Here is a 6,533-nt window from a genome sequence, read left to right as displayed (position 1 = left end):
TCAGGATCGGGCCATGATCTGCGCACATCCATTTGAACGTGTCACCAACTGATAATAAAACTGATAATAATAAAACTGACCAACTGATAATAAATTAGAAACGGACTCTCTCACCCGCAGGTACCCATATTCTACCATCTGTTACACATTATTTGACACACCATGCACAGCTTCCTTTTGTCTGTCTTTGAGAACGACTATGGGCTGGATCGTTCAGTACCAGGAGTAGGACATGGCCTACCCATCGCGGACAGGCGAGTATGGTGCGCTACAAGCTACCGGATCCACCAGGTTAATCCAATGATAAACTAGCAGCATCCTTGCTATTGGGGTTTGTAAAACACAAGACGAGGCAAAGCGACATGGGCAATCGAAACGCAGTCCGCAAAAATCCAGACAAAATCAACTAGTGAACGTGCATACGAACCTTCTAACAAACTAAATATATGTCATCATGCTTATTCCCTCTTTAAAAATGCGTAGTGATTTATGAGAATATAAACTAGATTTATTTATCTTAAATGTTATGTAAAAACCGCACATACGAGTGGAGGCCCTAAGCAGTCACACAAATTGTTTGGTTGAAGCAGGGAAATGTTTTAAACTAGAGAAGGATTGGGTAGCAATTTTACTTACGAGCGGGGGTGGGTTCCATTTTTTGAAGCCCCTAAAGACCACGGGGCCCCACGCGGCCGCTTAGTTTGGTTAGCGGCTATCCCGCCCCTTCAGACACACGCGCATTTTGCATTTTTTTATGTCGTAAAGCGTACTTAAGTGTTATCTTAATCCACTTGCGCACATCTACACGACATCACCATAATAGTGTTATCTTGTTAATTAAAATTTTTAACACTTTGACGGTCGCGCACACCACTGAACACTAAGAACATCTTAGGCCGCTGGGGATGAATGTTTGTCGCCTTTTCGGGGTCCGTCATTAGCCTGTTCGATACACCTGAGGAAAGATAAAACATTTGGTTTAGAGACAACAGATTTAGATGTAGCGATAGTGCATCTAGAAGGAACTCACTTGTGGGATTTTTTTCTCCTGCCAGGAAATTTGACTGCAATCAGTTGTGCGGTCGGTTCGGTCCTGTTGCTGCTGCAGCTATTGTGAGGCAGAGGATAATGATCCGAAAGGTTGAATTCCTGCCCCGAACGTTGTGAACGAGCGCGCTCGACACCGTCCGGCGGCGCAATCGGGGCACCCGGTGCCAGTTGGGCTTCTAGCGTGTTGTGTTGGTAGAGCTCGCCTCGTCGTCGTACAGCTTCCGGAGGATGTTCTTAGATGGTTTCTCGAAACCCACGTTCCAGGATAGAGGAAAATTGGCTGCAAAAAAAAGGATTAAATACCATGATTAGCACCCTAGTCGCTAGCTTCGCCAAACAATGTTCTTCTTCTTTCACGGTCCGCTTACATACCGAACATACCGAATCATATACAATGCAACGTACAATGGAAAACAGCTGCGGCAGGCCCATATCGTTTCTGCATTACATCTGCAAGTTAAAAGAGGCCATAAGCTATAAAAAATGTGTTTTTTTTATCACGATTGTCGAAGAATAACACTTACCCGCTGCCGTATGCTGTGTTGTTCATCACATCACCTTCCTACGCTGGTACATGCGTGTACCGCTTTTGATGGATCCAGCACGCATTGGGGAGGACTTCTACCACTTACTTTAGCTAAAATGGCACTTACTTACGTAAAATTAAGAACTTAATTATTAAAAAACTTACCAAAATTGATCAGCCAACAGCACTGTTTACGTTTTTTTTTACTAACACACCCTGACCCTGACACACCCTTTTTACTTCTACAGTGACAGCAGCCGCATAGCACCAACACAACGAAAGGTGTCAGGCGAGACGTCGAACGATCTTAGGCGAGGGGTAGGAAGGAGATCGGTGGTGAGGGACGTGAAAGCTCAGCTCGACGGAATCGCTATAGGAGGAAACGAGGCAACTAGACTAGACTAGAGAAATTAGAGCGAGAGGTACCTCACCAACCCTCGCATTGTTTGCCGGGAGGGTTCAAACTTTGTTTACATTTATTAAATATATTCATAAAATTTAACTACCTCATTTTTTCGAATGAATATTCTTAAAAAATATATTTTAAACTCGTAAATTCTTATTAAACATTAAAACACGGATTAAAGTGTATTATTTTGTGTTATTCCATGAATTTATTCAATAATTCATAGTGTTATCGACATTTTTGATCATAAAAACTAAAAAATCATTGTTTTTAATTTTCACATAAATTTCTCATTATCTACGAGTCGCATGGACAATTTACGTGAGATTAGAACTCTTACTCATGTGGTTTTAAATTTCGTTCAAAAACAAATCATCAAATCTTTTGTGAATATATGTCATTTTTTCGATAAAATCAATCGACACACAAAAATACACATAATAACAAATAAATCTGTTCTATATGCTAAGCTTTGTGAGCGGAAACGAATGATTAACGGTTTTAAAATGACGTAAAGTCCCTCAACTATGGCGACCACCCAAAGGCCCTTATCCACCACCTGATATTTTTAATCCACCTTGCTGCCAGCAAGCAAGGAGCAGGGTACCAACCGAACCAAATATGAGTTTATACTAAAAGCGAGGAATTTATCTGAGTACCTGCGCATATATCCTTTAGTCCTGTTCAACAGACCACCGATTGATCTCAGATATCGAATAAAATTGTGAAAATTTTTGATAGAGTTAGGAGTGAGTCCATAGAAAAATCATCAAAGCATCCAGTTTGTTATGAATCTAACTGTCAAACCAGGTATTTTTCCTATTTTCGTTTTTAGACGTCAAATTGCACCGGATAAGCCCACCTGATATATCAACTCACTTTGATTAAAACCAAACCGTATAAGCCTTTAAGTTGGCAACCGGATACCCGGGTATTTTTTTCAACTTCGAACTGCAATAACTTTTGATTCATTGCTTTTATTGACCTGAAATTTTCCGTAGCCTCCCAACTTTTAATTTATGATTTTTTGGTGCATAAGTTGTAATTTTAAACAGCCTGTAAGTATTTTATTTTGATTTTTTTTAAACTTTACCACGTAAGTTGGCAACCAGCATACCCGGGTATTTCATACATTTTGTATGGAGAATGACGTTTCTCTTCTTCCTCTTTTCGTATTGTGCTTATTTTCGAGTCAAAATCAAGCGATTCCAAATTTCAATTTGACCGTTATTTTTATCAAAAAAATGAAAAAACTTAATGGATAAATGAAATAGAAGAGAATATATGGTCGGCATTACTTGCTTACAGCATTAAAATATAGAAAGCATTGTTTACCTATGAAAATCGTGAATTTTTTGCATCAAAACGTGTGGAAAACCCGGCTATACCGGTTGCCAACTTACGTGTGTAACCGTAGCAATAGACGATGCGCAATCTCAGATTGCGCATATATTTATCTGTCAAACGGGTCGGTTTGATATATTTATCTGTCAAAAAAAAATTATATATCTCGGACATATAATCTTGAAAATTTATGCGCAATCTTGGCGCAATCTGAAATTGTATGGAAATGACGTTTATAGCTCAGAGTTGGCTACGCGAAATGACATATATTTTGATAAAACGAATATATGCGCAATCTGAGATTGCGCATCGTGTATTAATACGGTACGGTACGAATTGGCTTACAAATATTTATTTTTCTCTTAAGTTAGTGCATTGTTTGTCTTAAAATTGGTGATATTTGGTACAAGAAAGGTCATATTATGTGTCGATATACGCATTGTAGTGTTCTGATCAATTTTTAAAGAAATATTCAGCCAAATCCAAGGTGTGTTATTGTTCCGAGTTTCGGCAGGAGCCCACAACATTGAACTGTCAAAAAAAAAAAAACATTTACTGTGTACCTATTTTCGGCAGCTTTTAAAGTGAAAAATAACTTGTTTATCGTGATTTTAAAATTCGGAACAAGTTAGAATAAATTAAATAAGCATAAAATCTTTAATATACACCACTTTTTCATTGTTTTACTGTTCTGATTAATCACAAAACCTGCCGAACCATTGGCTGACAGCAAAGCTGCCGAAAAAAAGCACAATTTATTTGATATTTTGAAAAATACGTAATGAAATGGTGTGAAACTTCGTATGTGAATATCAAATAATTACACTTTCACTACAAAATTGTGTTTTGTAAAATTTTTACCACATTTGTGCAGAATTTCACGTTTTTAGCTATCCTGCCGAAAATAGGTACACTGCCGAAAACTGGTACAGTTACCCTATTTGCTTTTATTAAAACACTTTTAACCGTAGAGTTGGCAACCAGATTTACACACGTAAGTTGGCAACCGGCATACCCGGGTATTCCACACGTTTTGATGTGAAAAATTCACGATTTTCATAGGTAAACAATGCTTTCTATATTTTAATGCTGTAAGCAAGTAATGCCGACCATATATTCTCTTCTATTTCATTTATTCATTAAGTTTTTTCATTTTTTTGATAAAAATAACGGTCAAATTGAAATTTGGAATCGCTTGATTTTGACTCGAAAATAAGCACAATACGAAAAGAGGAAGAAGAGAAACGTCATTCTCCATACAAAATGTATGAAATACCCGGGTATGCTGGTTGCCAACTTACGTGGTAAAGTAAAAAAAAAATCAAAATAAAATACTTACAGGCTGTTTAAAATTACAACTTATGCACCAAAAAATTATACATTAAAAGTTGGGAGGCTACGGAAAATTTCAGGTCAATAAAAGCAATGAATCAAAAGTTATTGCAGTTCGAAGCTGAAAAAAATACCCGGGTATCCGGTTGCCAACTTAAAGGTTAAACGAACAATAATAAATAAAAGACACAATGAACAAACAATTAAAACGTATACTGTACGGTGGCCGCGCACCAGCCGCACCGAGCGCCCCTGCCGAGAGCTCCTGCTCAATCGGCTCGCTAACACACTCTGATCGTGCGGCGCTCGGCACACACTAAGTCTTGCGGTGCTTAGTGTGTGCGACAGTGTGCGTGACACACTGTCGTCCTCCTGGACATTGACCGGTGGCAGCGTAACTGCCACGGCAAGTCCAGGGGTCGGCACGGCTGCCCATAACACTATGCATTATGTGCGGAAACCAATGGTTAACCGTTTTAAAAATACGTAAAGTCCCTCAACTATGGCGACCCCCAAAGGCCCTTATCCACCACTTAATATTTTTAATCCACTTTGATACGGACCAGAATTTGGCGGCCGCGGAATTCCGGCTGCTGTCAAACCCATGCACAAACTGTCAACGGAAACTTTTCCGAACAGTCATATTCATATAATTTTCAGCAAGCGGAATTCCGTGGCCGCGACATTCCGCCTGCTGTCAATCCCATATACAAAGTGTCTACGGCAACTTTCCCGAACTGTCATAGCCATACATTTTTCAGCAAGCGTAATTCCGGAGCCGCGAAATTCCAGTACGTGTATTTTCGGCCTAAAATCCCTTTTCAATTAAAATTTTAATTGTGATAAAAATAATAAATCAGTCTGATGATCACAAGAAAATTGTAAATTGGTTATTGAATGTTTCGCCAAATGTATCGATGTCTCTTTTAATAATGGGGCCCGTTGTAAGTTCGTAGGCTGAAATTTCAGCCTGTCAGCTGTTTGCATTGTATAGCAGTTTTCGGGCAGCTATCTAAGTGAGTATAATATACAGGTGGACTTGTCCCAAGGTGTATGAATTAAGTAGACTAATTTTTATCGCTTCTGCTTCTGAATGAAGATTTTAAGAGTATTTTGAGTATTCGTCAAGCCTCCAGAAAGCTTGTTTGAATAAACGTTTTAACCCATCCTGTCAAAAAGTGATATTCAAATTTGGATTTAAAAAAAACTATGAGACCACCTGAACTACATACACTTTGATTCTGGATTCCATAACCTGAATTCTTTAAATGATACGGCCAACCAGGCCTTACGAGAAATAAAAAAAACCTGAATTCTTTAATTTAGCCGGTCTCGTAGTACAGTCGTCAACTCGTACGACTTAACAACATGCCCGTCATGGGTTCAAGCCCCTAATGGACCGTGCCGCCATACGTAGGACTGACTATCCCCTACTAGCAATGAGAATGAAAAAGTGTGTGACTTTCAGGCGAGGGGCATGTAGAAGCATGGGGAGACGGTTGGAAATACGCGGAATTACGCGGAGGCGCGAGCGTGTTTTGGTTTCTACACAGTTTTTGCACTCACACAATTACACATGTGTGAATGTGTGCGTTCACTTTCAGCCAGCGCGCTCAGTTTGGTTTTCTCGCAGCGGCATGCGGCTATCGGAGTCTCGCTCCCACTAGTGCAGCGAGTGTTCCTCTGTGCGCTCCCTTTCTTGCCACCACACGAAATCGTCAGTTCAGCTCAAGCGTTCGCCGTGAAAGGCCGCGCGCGTGTTAGCCTAATTCCCGGGCGATCGAAGATTCGCTAAGTGTTGAAGTGTTGTGCACATTGAAATGAAGCTGCGCTTATTTTTCACCATTTATCTTAAATGTGTGATTTGCGCTGCTT

General features: G+C 39.7%; 1 long non-coding RNA gene across 1 annotated transcript; it reads right to left on the bottom strand.

The window, feature by feature from the left end:
* Positions 1–496: 496 nt before the first annotated feature.
* LOC121601035 lies at positions 497–1,841 on the bottom strand. The gene is made up of 4 exons (XR_006005969.1): positions 1,575–1,841; positions 1,423–1,500; positions 1,031–1,330; positions 497–955 (listed from the first exon to the last, which is right to left on the bottom strand). It is a non-coding gene; the product is annotated as an uncharacterized LOC121601035 (long non-coding RNA).
* Between the last annotated feature and the right edge of the window lie 4,692 nt (positions 1,842–6,533).

This window comes from Anopheles merus, unplaced genomic scaffold (genome assembly GCF_017562075.2).
Source record: "Anopheles merus strain MAF unplaced genomic scaffold, AmerM5.1 LNR4000020, whole genome shotgun sequence".
Classification (NCBI taxonomy): Eukaryota; Metazoa; Arthropoda; class Insecta; order Diptera; family Culicidae; genus Anopheles; species Anopheles merus.
Note: the sequence above shows the minus strand (reverse complement) of the source record. Positions and strands in the feature narration are given on the sequence as shown.